Raw genomic sequence first — 14,491 nt, forward strand, 5'->3', positions numbered from 1 at the left:
GGGTGGGGCTTTGAGTAACCTGGTCAAGTGGAAGATTGGCAGTGGGGTTGAAGCTAGATGATCTTTAAGGTCCCTTCCAACCCAAATCATTTTATGACTCTATGATGCCAATATCCATAAAGAGCCTGGGTATAAAAAGCTCCTCAGAAAGACCTTGGGCAACAATCTGCCTTCTGATGTGTGTGACTGCATCCTGTAGTAAAGGTGTAACCTATAGAGACAGAAATCTTAAAAATAGTGTAAAAAATAACCTTGCATTTTCCACCTCTGTTTTCTCCCCTCTTGGTTGTATGATTGCAATCTCCCGTGTTTCCATGAAAGCAGCAATGCCCACAGGAAGCCATTCAGTCTCCAGACAGCTGCATAAGAGATGCTATAGAGTTCAGATTAGAAGGCAAGAGGAAGTTTGAAAATAAGTTTCAGAAGTCACCAGGCACAACACCTACCTGTGCATGAGAATTCTGTGATCCATTCACTGCTCCAGCAGCAAAATAGGCAACAGAGCTGAGCACAGTGAGCAAGGAATGTAACACTTTTAGATGTCAGTTAATGCAGCTGCCTTTATTCTGAGGCACAAAGATTTTACCTGAAGGCACCATAAAACCCATTCAGCCCTTTTGCTTCTGTCTGTCACCTAATCTGAATCACCACAGCCATCAGTGGCTCTGTGCTGTAACTGGTACTTAATGGGCTGGAAAAATTGAGGGAGGATTGGTTTCTTCAAGTTCATGCACAAGAACACGAAACACACACTTTTTTGTCTTACTACCAGTTGCTGGATTGTGTGTTTCTGGAGAAAAAGGGCAAGCCTTACTAAATATATTATTTGTATAGCATATTTCTTTTCTGAATATCTTTTATGGCAAATAGTGACTCTGTTTTTCTTTTTAATTCAGTCACACATTACCCATTAGGCATGTACTTTGTTTTGGAGACATGCATGGGAACGTGCACATGTGTGTGACTAATTTTCAAATCTGAGATGTTCAAATAGTGACACCATTATGAAGATGCAGCTGTTAACTAGACCAGCTTTATACAGCTGCTTGAGGTCTTTTCTCTGTTGTAGCCAAATAAATATATCCCTCAGAGCACTAAAATAAGTTCAGAATGTACACAAAGTTTTATTGCACATATTTTGTTTCTCAAATTCTTTATATACACCATGGTTAAATGTTGTGGCTAAAAGAAGACTTTGTGTCTGACTGGGTTAAAGCTGGATTATGGCCTATTAGTATGATGGATATCATGCTCTGAGGTTAGTGCCTGGAAACAATTTGCGTAAGTTTATGCAGTGCCCAAGGGTGACAGTTCAAAATTTCTTAGCAAAACAGCAAATTCATCTTCCCAGAGTGCTCTTCAGCCTGAGTCACCTTGTCAAGCAGGTGACAGCAGATGAAAATTCATTGGTGTTCAGCTCCTTGTCCAACAAAGTCACGGTCTTTCTTTGCTATTTCTGAGTTCAGAAAAAAAGAGGGTCTGTCTTTTTTGCAAACCTCTGCAGGCCTAAATGGTCAGTAGTAGTAACACCTTGCTCTCTGAGCATCAGTGAGATTCCGCCATATCTGCCTGTTCTCAGGGAGAACATGGAGGGAAGGAGAGCTGTTATTAACATACACTAATGGTGAGCGGGAAATAAAATATAAATCAGAAGGTGTTTAGCCATGGTGGAAAAACTGCAAAACTTTAGAACTGTAGGCACAGAAGAAACCTAATTGGTGAGGTGGAACTATAGCTAACCTATTTTACTGACCTTTCAGCTCAAATTTTTTCAGCTGAGGAGAATGACACATTTCAGGAGAATGACACATTTCTTTTCATACAATTTCTTAAGCAACCTTGTGAAAGAGAGTAGCTGATTTTTAACACAGCCAGAACCTGTATGTTCTATAACCTCAAGTTCAAACTGAAAAGTAGTTGGAAAAGTATTTGCTATATCTGGTCAGAAAGTATTTGACTTCAGCTTTGCCTGTGTTTTCTTAACTTTGTCTTCACTTTTTGGACAGGCCAGCACTCCCCCTCCTCCCAATTTCAACAGCAAAACACTTTATTTTTCTATCAGATATGACTTTTTTTTGCAGAGGACACAAAAAGGTGATTATTTTAAGGAAAATAGTGTACAGAACTGTGCACGAAAGAGGTGATTCAATATGTTTCATATATTTTTGAGACAAAAATGCACAGTAACTTAGGATGCTCTTTTTGCAAGGTGCTAGTCTAAGAATAAGATGGTGCTTTGTCAAAGATATTGTCAAGAACAAAATTGTGAACAAACACCTGCTTGTTTATTGAAAGGCAGACACATCACTTGTGTGAATCCATTATGAAGGACAATGGGATATGTGGGATAAATTCCTTCAAAATTTCAGAAGGGCAACTCTATTCATGTGGATGAAAAGTCATCCTTGTATGAAGCCAGAATATAAAACGATCATTCTAGGAAAAGTCAGTAGCAACAGGATACTTCATCTTTTTCTTTCCAAGAGATTTTTTTCTGCCTAATAAATCCAGATCTCATTTCAACTGTGAGAGTTACAAACTTATACTGGAAGGTTAAAGTATTAGAAGGTGGATTTGCCAGATAATCAAAAACAGTTCTTTATGGTTTACACAAAATCAATACAAGATACTTTAAAAAGCAGTCAGCAGTTTTAGTTTCAGTTGCTTGCCAGATGTTACTGCATACATACATATTGGCTGCACCATGTAGCCTGAATCATTCAGATGCTTAAATGAGCATTTGCCACAGACAATATGGATAAGCCATGTCCTGCAGACTACACTGCCATGGTGGTCTTTGTAAGCCATGGTAAAACTGAATCAGAAAGAACCCCTTCTCATTGCCTCATAAATAAATTATCGCGACTTCTTTGGCTGAGACACATGAAAATTTGCCCTCCCTATCTATTTCTATATCTAAAAAGTGTATGCACAGAAGTAATCACATGTAAAATAAAAATGTATTTTTCTGTAAAGGTCATTTACGAACCTGAATGCCCTGGTTTACAGCTGTAAGAAGAGCATGGAAAAGACTTGGAGAGTGACTCTCTCCCTTCTGTGGGAAAATGGTAATGGGAGTCTGAAACTCTTTGTGGGAAAATCTCTTCCTTCAGGGTAAAACCGTGGGCCCCAGAAGTATGACCATATAATAAGTAAAAAACCTATTCAGCTTTCTGCCTTTGTGTAATCTTGTTGTACTTTTGCCAGAGATAGTTCCACTGAAATAAGCCTGTGACAAAAGGAGCAGTTTTCTTCCATCTTCTCCTTTACAGCACAATTTTTGGACCCATTTGCAGCACGGAGCACTAGGAGGTGGCAAAAAAGTCAGTGTAAAGTTAACAGCTACACTGTTGTCACAAGAAACGTCCCTGGATCTCCTTAGAGCTGACCTAGGATGAGGAACAGTTAAAGAGGAAATTATTTTTTTGTGTATTTGGGGGCAGGGGTTTTAGTAGCTTGAATAATTCTTCAATCCAAGCGTTACTGAAACCTCCTATCACTCCAAGGGTTTAGGAAGTAAATACTTATCTCTGTTGTTTCCATTTGTTTACTTTGCATTTGACTGAACTTTGGATATTGCCAATTTCACAGCATATGATTACCCACTGGTGGGAACAGAGAGCAGAGATAATGGTGATATTAGCTGTCACAGTTCTTTTCCTGGGATGCTCTGCGATGATGAAGTTGCTTTTTTCCCCTTGTGGGCCAACACATTAAAGAACCACTGGGATTTGCACTGCTGGCTTCTGTAGTTGCACTACCAGCTCTCCTCAGGCTTCCCTACTGGGAGTATCTGCCCCTGTGCTCATGTTTCATATGACAGCAACAGCAGGTAACAGACAGTAGGAGAACACAGGAAAAATCCCTGACTTTCCTAGTAAAACACCTAACATCAGCACTGCCTCTTTGGCTTCTCTTCTTTGAGATGCTTAATGACCATTTTACTCCAACCCAGCAAAGCATTTTTCACACAGACTTAACTCTGGGTGCATGATTCAGAGGCAATTGGACTACTTTGTATAAGGACACAGTTGTAGAAAACAGCTTAGAGATATCTTTAATGTCAGACCAAAGGCAGGCTTCTCAATCCTATTTGAGATTCTCAAAGCCTTGTAAATGGTCACAATAGGCACTGCTCAAATGTCATTTAGCATGAGTGAAAGTGCTGCTCTCTCAGAAACAAACAGGAAACAGGAGATTTACTATATGAATTAAAAGCAGTAACAAATAACATCATGTTCTTGGGATACTGCAAGGGCAGTGAGAGAGAATGAGTCACTTCCCATTTGCAGCAATTATTGCAAGGAAAGAGATTCATTGTAATTTTTTTGGGTTTTAGAGTTTGCACTGCGATATTCTTCACGTGAAAAATCCAAACCTGCCTACATGCAAAGGTTAAGGTAGATGTTGCTGGAAGTTTTGGAAGGATTTTGAGTGAAAATACAAAACTCTTGGCAAGTTCTGTGGAGTGCTTCATCTGGAATTGCCTGGAGGACTGAATGCTTTGTATTCCTGCCCCCTGGTGCAAGCCCACCTAACATCCAAATGGAGCTCTATTAATCAAGAAGGAATCAAATTATTTGATTCAAAACCCAGAATACTGAGCACAATGAAATGAAAAAACAGGCAGTGATAGAGACACAGCTGATGTCTTTCTCCACAGACGTGCAGTGTCTGACTCCAGTGGAGCTATTAGTGAGAGAGCAGCGGGGTTTAGATACATCGCCACATCTTGGAGTGTGGTAAGTTGAGGCAGCTCCATTAAAGTCAGGCACAGAACAACTGCAAGGTGAGACAACAGTTCCCTGCCACCTGCATGATTAAGAGAGGGCCACCCTGAGAGTGCTGAAGGCCTAATCAAACACTACCCTCAGCAGAGATGCTGGCAAGTGTGGAAGGCATGGAGTTTATGGAAAAGGAATACGTAACTGCTAATTACTATCTTGCTGACCCTCTTAGGGTGCTATAGTTGTGCAGAAATTTAAGCAAGGCAGTCAAACTTGTCAAAGAAGCTTGCTTTATGCACAATGAGAATCGCTAATATAGAGATTGATTCTGCTGCCCATTAATCAGGGTTTCTAAGAGTTTTAAAGGGAAAATAAACATACACTTTTGTAAAAATGTGTTTGAGTGGTTTGATGGCATGCTGTTTCTTGTTTAGGTGTAATAAAAAAAATTAAGGGTAAAAGAGTAATGAGTCAATATAAGTTTGAGTAAAGTGCTCGAGAGAGCAAATAAAACTTGTTCATTTGTCTGTTAACTGATGTAATTGTGTCAGGTTTAGGAAGTGAACAAGATCTAAAATAAGATATGAATTAAAATATAAAAATATATTGAAAAGTTCTTTAGACCAGTTGCCAGTAAAGTTTCCTGTATATGAATTTAATATATTTCTCTCTGAGTATCTTTAGGCAAAAAGACATATTATTATGGTTTTCAGAGATCAAAAAAAGCTAACTTTCTTTCTCATTTTCTACTTAACTAAAGCTTTGACTTTATGTAATAGTGGTAATGTGGCTGGTCAAAATTAAGCTAAAGGATGCAGCTATAATTTAGCTCAATTGAAAACTAATGTAAATATGGAAATCATGAAATTCTACTGATGCAACTTTATTAAAACTACATTGTATCTCAGTGCACAAGGAAGCACAGATAAGATGAAATCTTGTGCAAGGCTTGCATATTCATTTAATTAAAGGCCAAAAAAATTTTTTTTCTTTTTCACTCAAATAGTGTAGAAATATTTTTTTTTATCAAGGTACTATTAAAATTAGCTAAGAAGCTAGCTGTATTCCTTCTCACAGTATTCTCTTTAATGCAATTGCTTCCCTCCTTCATGGATGTACTGTTTTTAAAACATGAATAAAAAGATCAGGCTTCTGAATAAAAGAAAAATCTTCAGAATCATCTTTCACCCACCTACAGGGAGGAGGAAGAGGAGGAGGAGGAGGAAATAAACCCCAGTTTATTCTTTCTGAGATGTGTGGTGTTTTCTGAGAGCTGCAACCCATGACAGCATCCTGTGTGTACACAGCACTGAGGAGAGAGCAGCCTTATGCAAACCCAGTGGCAAGGTGCTGTACCTGGCATCTGCTGGGACTAAGCCACTGAGAGCAAACATGCTTCTATATGGCTTGGCATCTGATCAAACCAAGAGTTTAGACACCACCTGAAAATCCTGCTGAGTTCTTCGATTTTGTCAAACAAAAATTACTCAAGGGTCATGTCAGCACCCCTCCAACTGCTCCCCTGATACCCGTATTTGCTTCTACAATGTCACGGAACAGCAACAATTGACAGCTCTTTGTAAATAAATAATGGCAATACTACAAAGACTTGCCGAAGGTCAGCTGTCACTGTAAACTAATATAGTTCTGACAGGAGGACTGGGAGACCTGCAAAACACATTGAGATGTAGAGAGCTCAACCTAGCAAAGCTGAGAGGGGATTTGATTCCAGTTTATAGATATATGTGAGGGGGAAAAGCCTCTCATTCTTGACAGCACTTTGGTTTAGCAGATAAGCTGAAAGTTGGATAAAATGAAAATGAACAAAACTTGAAATGAAAACGTGCACATTTTTCATACTAGTCTAGTACTGTAACAGATTTTGAGGTATGTGACAGATCACCCAGCACTAGAATTCTTTAAATCTAAGTTGCCTGTCTTCCTATGAGATGTGATGTCTTTTAAGTGCATTGCCATTAGGCAGGACTCAGGATTTGTTCAAAGGAATTTTAAGCCAAGTCTTTATGAGCTTTTAACCACGGGATCATAATGTTTCTCTGCAGCACTAACATCTATAAATGGAATTGCTGCTCTGATGAAATCAACCACAATTTTGACTGTGCTTTTTTGCTGGAATAAGATTTTATTTCACAAACACATAAATGTTTGCAGTTTGTGCTCTTGGCTCAAATAGCTTAATATTGCCTAATTATATTTGGTGACTGCTTATCTGCCAAATAACAAAGTGATACTGGTGATGCCTCTTAAACACTACAGAAGCTGATTGCCTGTAGGTGCTGCCCATTACAACTCATTCCTTTTACATGAGGTTCATCTTCCTCTCAATCTCCTAAAATATGTCATTTGTGAAGTTAGCGTGGTTCACTGGACCTTGTATGAATAGTTTGTAATGGAATAAATTTTATCTCAAAACATTTGAAACTGTGGTACTATTAAAAATGGAGCACATCCATTAGGTTTACTGTCTTTCTGGTAGCTCCATGTGAGATCCAGGTAAATCTCTGAGATTAAAACTTCCCATTACTTGGTTTGCTTGACTTTTATCTCACTGTTTGTATCATTTGCTGTCCTGTGAAGTTTTCAAGGAGCTTTTATAGAATAAAACAGTTTTTCAAAGCAAAAGTGAATGTTTGAAATAATACACTAAAATATGTATTTCTGTAGGTACTAACTAGTAAAAATGTGAAGGAGCATAATTTAAAAATGTAGAGTGTTTGTGAACGGAATCTTTTCTGTCAGTACTACTATTATTACTGGCAATTAGATTAACAAAACTATTGACTGATTACAGAAAAGGCTGCATTTTTTTCAGCCCTGATAACCAGGTACATGATGGATAAGGCAGGCATGCACAAAGCACAATCCATCATTAATCTTTGGGTCTAATGGGGTTATTAGTACTGTGTCAGCAGATCAAACTAACACATCCATCTGCCTATCAGAACAGATTACATGCACTACAGCACTCAAGAGACAGAAAACTGATACCAGCTGATAGGCCATCAAGACATCCTTAAAGTCTGGCATAATTCTCTCACTGCCACTTCAGTTATGTTAGTCTGTAGATTTATCTTTTCAGGGATTTGAGAGGAGTAGAGGTAAAAATGAACAAATCCTTAAAACCATGAAGTCTATTGTGTCTATGATAAAAGAAAAAAACCTTTTTTTTTTATTATTTTGAGGAAAAATAATTCTTAGATGAAGTTTTTGCAGAGTTATAGTGAGAGCCATCACAGATAAACAGTATAATCAATATTAATTCAATGCCTTGAAATATGGAAGCAATGATTATAGGGTAGGCAAACAAAAGGGAGAAGCTTGTATATTCTGTGACTCACGTTTTTCTATGTATAAGTCATAGAGGTGATTATTACACTTCACAGGAAAATTTACATTTTTTCATTTGATATTTTACACTCTTTCCTCTTCAGCACGCCATGTAAAAAAATAAGTGTTATCTGCTTTCAAATTCAATGTATTGTTGAGAAGTTATACTGGAAATGCATATGATCAGTGCAGTTTTTGTATATACTTCAGAAGAGATGGGGTATGAATTTAAGGTGCAAGACAACATGTAGAGGGATTCCTTGTGGAACAGGGGCATATGATACCCCTGGAAAGATTGGACAACCCAGGGTTGCTGAGGAAAAACCCCTGAACTGGCCCCTGGCTGCAGCCAAGCCTGGAAAGCACCTGGCTGCAGGCAGCCCTGGAAGTCCTTGGCAAAGCAATACACTGGTCGGCTCCCCCACGGATTAGAGGCCGTCTAGAGGGAGTGGGTGTGAATCTTTGCAAAAGTAGATACAAGCTTGTGTAGGTAAACAATAATGGGAGAACGATGCTCAAATCGTATCGGTGCATGCATCGTTACTCTGGCCAGCTCTCCAGCACTCGAACCCCCCAAAACAACACATGAATGCTTGAGCCAGTCTGTTATAACAGGGTTAGCAGAGCTCCCTGGGCAACATGCCATAACTTGTAATAATTTTGCTTCCAGTTAAGTAAGCTGGTTCAAGCTGGACTTGGAGTGGTAACTCACACTTCTATATACGGCACAGCAATGCGCCACAAGCTTTAAATGGAAACTGCTAGATGTTGGAAGGGTAGGAGGAAAAAGGATGCAAGGTTAGACACAAGGCAGCCACAGTGTCAAGTCTGTTGAATATAAGGTGAAAGAGCTGACCAGAAGAGTAAGTGGAAAGCAAAGTTTATTAGCAGTAAAGTGCTGTTATTCTCCTAATTTTGACATAAAATCCGAGTATGAGCCTTTTTTCATTGAAACTTCATTTTTGTTCTTCTTGAAAACTAAACTGATGGTTGACTGACATTCATTTCATTCTGCTAATAAGAAAAATAAATTCTATGTACTCCGTAAATACCCATGCTGTGTCAAAGATTACAGGCAAATTATCTCTCCATACTTTTTTAGGTGATATTTTATTTTGGAGGACAGATTTGTACCTTCTTAATGTTCTCAGTGGTGTCATGCTGAAATTACTGTCTATGTAGTGCTTACTTCTTACTGGTCCATTTTAATAACACACAACGATTTCAAGTGTTTTTCTTTCTTTTTAGTAAGTATGACCAAAGAACATCATCTTAGGTCTGGTATTTTGGTCTTCTGGATTAGATGTTCAGTATAAAACTGATGAAAATGAGTGACCTTTAACTTACATAGACGCTTCCTAAGTTCTGCCAATTAGTCTAGTTTAGATTTGATTAATACTAAATAATAGATTAATACTAAAGATTATCACCCCATTTAGTCCTCCTTTATTTTTTACTTCTTTATTTTTTTATATTTACAAGTCAATATCTATACCACGGACAATCTGATTCTGCCTTTTTACTTCACTAAGCTGTATATGAAAGCAATTTTCTAGGCTTAAGTATTTTGAATTGTGTGGGGAGTAGTCCCTCTCCTGTTATTTCTTTAAATGAATTTCACTGTACTAAGTGAGGAAATGATCACTTCATATTTCCCAAGCATCCAGAAAGCCTTTACCTCCACATAACAAAATAATACTTTCTTTGTTGCTGTTTCAAAGCCCTTTGCAAATATTAAAGTCCAAACAGCTCTGTGTGAGAGAGATAAGTACTGGACTATAATCAACTCCATTACCTATAAAGCTTTACTGTTCAGCTTTATGTAGAATTTCTACAAGCCAGCAGCTGCAAATTAAAGGTGATCTAATTTTTTATTCTGTGGATTTCAGCATACAGCATGAATTGACCTACTGACATTTGAATTGCTTTCATCCATGATTGTGATGTTACTTTAAATTATCACTTGTGTCACACAGCAGCTGCTCTCCAGGCCAGTGGAGAGTATATTTTCTGGTAACTGGAATCCTAAACTTCCTACAGTCATCCCTAGCCTTCCCCACATCCATCAATCTCTCAGTATCAGTAACTACAAGCCCTTTTACATTTTCTTTCTGACCCAATGGAGAACTCAAGTCAGATATGATTTTCCTTCCTGCACCAATCTCATTGCAGTTATTAGCTTTTTATTTTTCTTCTCTTCTCAAAAATTGTTAGTGAAATATATTGTGCATTGAAAACTGCATGTATGGAGCAAAATTATATATGGAAATTCCAAATTTGAGGAAATTAAAATATGAAACATCCAACACTTCGTGTTCCATTTTGACATTTTGAAAGTGAACTTTAAAAGCTAGTTTCAGTTTTAAAAATGCAACTACTTTTAAAAAGAAAAGTAAACACTGGAAATTAAATTGAACATCAGTCTAAAAAATACCTATTATTTTAGATTCTTTTGAGTACCATAAACATGATCCTTCCTCATCCAAGTGAAGTGAGACAAGGGGAAAAAAGTCATCTCTGTACATCTGTAATATAGTACAACATGTCATAGTACAGAAAAATAAGCTGTGTCTACTCAGATAACCTCTGATCGCTTTCTTCTTTTGAACTGGACTCACTGCTGCAGGGTTCCTGATCTTTATCATTGGAATTCATTTGCCTGAACTTTATGTCCATTCAGTAATAGGATCAGCAAATCATAAATGTTTCCTCTTATGAGTTATTTCTTTATCTTTTCTGATGATCAAGGCATATATGAACTCCTGATTCTTCATCTCAGTGATCTAATCCTTTCTTCTACTTTCTGAACTGACATTTTAAAACGACAGAATAACTTTCTGCTTTCTCACTCATTTTAGGAGCATTAGGCTTATCAAATTCCTTTCACACTTACTTGTGTCACAACCTTCAGAAGTACAGAGAAATTCCCAGCCTCCTGCTGGGGGTTCCAGTCGGGTGATGGAAGGGCTTTGCTTTCATTTTTATCCTTCCTGGTCCTGGAGTCTAGCCTATATATGTGCATATTTCTTGTTTTGACTCTTGTGTGGTGTTTCCACGTTTTTCTTGTCTTTTTTCATTAATCCGGAGAATAGGAAATACATCTTGTTTTCTGGTATGTGTACAGAGGTTTTGCTGTTTTCCTTTATCCTTTGCTGTTTCTTCATTGCCAAGTTACTTCTGCCATGATTAAAGGAAGTTCTGATGGTTGCAAAGAGAGAAAACTTTGGTAGAGAAAAAATTGTATTTCTATTTATTTCAATGAAAATGAGCTGATCTGGAAAAACTGTCAACTGTTTTTCTTGTTTTGTCACATTCTGCCCCTCATGCTTCCAACTCAATAGCATTTCTCTTAAACTTTGGAATCTAAGAGAACTTGGGGGCACCTCATGGAGGTACCACTGGCCTATGGTTCTGGCCCCTCAGGACTTGACACACACAAGCTCTTGCATAATAAGCTGTCTGGTAGCCTAAATGCATGGCACTATATCTGCAGCCAAAAGCTGCCAGCAATCTCCTTATTAAAGGTGAAATGAAATAAAGGCACATGATAAAATTTTGGAAGACTACATGGGCCCCATACCATGTCCAAGAATGGTCACATGCCCAAGTATCTCCTATCTTCCATATGAATAACTATGGTCATGGGGTGAAAGACTGTGTTGATAAAGGTCATGTTTCGGGAGATGGGTGGGGATTAAACCCAATTCTGTAGACTGCATATTCTTGTGAAATTATTCAAAATTATTGAGTCAACACTTGATTGAAATCAGTGGACAGATTTCCATCACCCTTAGTGGGCTTTGTAGGGTTCTGCATTATATACCCTAATTTGTAAATGCTGTATTAGACAGGAGATTTTGAACTGTGTGATTTGTTTAAAAATAAAGACGTCTTTTCTTAAATCTGTTTTTCACTGTTGAAAGTGCCTGTATTCTCACTCCCAAGAAGGACTGAGTGGTTTCATTTTGAGTCCACACATTATTAAGCACAGATTCATTTTTGTTTCATAAAATATTAAATAGTCTTCCAGATAAAACTGGTTTTGTTTCCCCCATGTACCAAGCTGCTTGGTTCTCATAACAATGAAAGCCAAAATAAAATATGTGAAGTGAAATGAATTCACTCTGTTTATTTGTAGTGCTAATGTCATTATTTGGTCAAAGGATTTTATTAACTATTGAAGATTCAGGAACAAATGATGAATGATCCAAGAAGGCCTTTTAGGTAGCAGAGGTGACTAAAAGATTGACACATATGACGCCAGTTAAAAACCAATAACATAGCTCACTGGAGAAAGCTGGGATAAGGATGCAGAGCCAACCTATATTCAAACCCATTTACTTTCAGTAAAATAGGATGAGAAGCCAATGGGAGATTTGTCTGTGCTAGAAATACAAGAACCATCCCAGAATAACTTGCATGGTCCCAAGCCGACAACAAATTGTTGGAAATAAGACTTCTAAGCAACACTGTATTCACTGTGACAATCTAGCATCTTTCATTTGTGTTTTGTCCCTCTAAAGCCAGTGAGGTTGTTGCCACTTGGTTTAACTGAAGCAGGCCAAAGCTCTGTTTCTGCAGCCCAGCAACTGAGGAGACCGCCCCTAAACTAACCAAGTGTGTAAGTTTGTGAACAGACCCATTGACTTCACTGATATCATTCATCTGCCAAATATTAAGGGAAGCAATTCCTTCTTGGCACAAACCTTGCCCACGCATGCACTTCCTGACTCCCAGCTAACCCACAGCTTACTTCCCAACATGTTCTGGTGCACTCAAGCAAAACAAGTTATTATTGTGTCCTAAACGTTCACAGCTTACTTCAAAAAATGAATTTTCTCATAAGATGAGATAAAAATGTGCCTGCTGCTAGATGCTAATTGTATTCAGAGGCATAAGAAGAGTCAGACTGCAGTGAGATGGACAAGGAGGGGCATATAAGAAATTTCCTTGGCTGGTGTACTTACTCGGGGATGCCCCAAACAAGGTTTTTTCATTCTTTTTCCCAAAGAAGGTTTGTGCTATTTTAACAAGGAACAGTCTGTGACTGGAAAAAAAGAGGATCAAAGAGGGAAATTCAAAGGCAATTCAGTAGGCAAAGGGGTAGCTATCTTATTCAAGTTATCTAAACCTGAAGAAATTTCCAATTTTGCTCTAAAGGCTCAGTATAAAGCTCACAGAAATCCATTATAATCTTTCCACTCCTGTAGCTTTGAACGAAGCTCTTCTCACTCCTTTTAAAGTCATTTTTGTACCTTCTTTGCCCACCTTTAATTCAGCTGTGATATCACATCCATTACAACTAGCATCACTCCGAAAGTGTAATTGCCCTACTGTGGAAAACGGTGAGAAGAGATTAATTAACATCTTCATATCTCATCTTCTATATAATGACTTTGTCATAACTGAAATTGTCCTTCTCTTATCATATTGTCATTTTCTCCAGGTTTTAACTGGGTGTTACACTTGAAAAGGTCAATTATGGTAAGTTCAAAAAAATACATGAAAGTGAAGATGAACAACTGACATTTAACCTAAGTGATGATGCTCTGCTTTTTAACTGTGAGTTTGATTAATTTAAAACCAATTTGGATCCATTCTTTGCTTCATTGCCTGTTCAGTGAAACTCCAAAAACTTGACCCAAGAGAATATAATTCAAGATGGAATAGACGCTCAGTAGATATATATGTCTCACGCTCATAAATTCTCCAAAGTACTGAGCAAAAGCAATTAAATTAAGGGAGTATTTTTTTCTCCTTTTTCGCTTTTTTCTTTTTTAAGTAGTTCTTTTGTTACTGTGTGATATTTCTACCTAAAAGGAAAAAAACAAGCCTGCTTCCTGAAGAACGTCTCCATTTGATTTACTGACTCTGCTTTGGCAAGTGTTTGCTTCCATGACAATCTACTGCTGCAAGTGCCGGTAATGAGTAAACTCCTTCTAGTAAAACTGTGACATGTTCTAATTGATCCTGAGCTGGAATGACAGCACTATAACTCTGTTTTATCCATTGATGATCTGTTTAAGACTTTACTCTGACATCATTCACTGAAAGTGATACCCTTCCTTAAGTCAACTGAGCGATTTGCACAAAAAGGGAATGTTGGAACTGAGAAAGCACCTCAGGTTTATGTGTATTTTTCTTTTTTACATGCCTTTCTGTGAAGTAGAGTGATCCACACTATTTTCATTGTAGATATCTGGAAAATAAATCAGAGATGAGAGTAATGACTTCTTAGGATTTGTTTCTTTGACCTCCCCAGTCCCTTTTCTTCTCAATTGTCTGGCCTTGCTTAGTTGTCTCACTGCGCTAACTGCTTGTCCTATATCTGCAAACAAAAGTCCTTTGACCTCTCCTTATTGTGTTCCTGTATCTTTCCGCAATTGCCAGTGCAGTGTTTCTCTCCTAGATGGTAC

Source organism: Corvus kubaryi, unplaced genomic scaffold (assembly GCF_017639235.1).
Source record: "Corvus kubaryi isolate FWS band 111438036 unplaced genomic scaffold, C.kubaryi_AGA036_p1.0 68, whole genome shotgun sequence".
Lineage (NCBI taxonomy): Eukaryota > Metazoa > Chordata > Aves > Passeriformes > Corvidae > Corvus > Corvus kubaryi.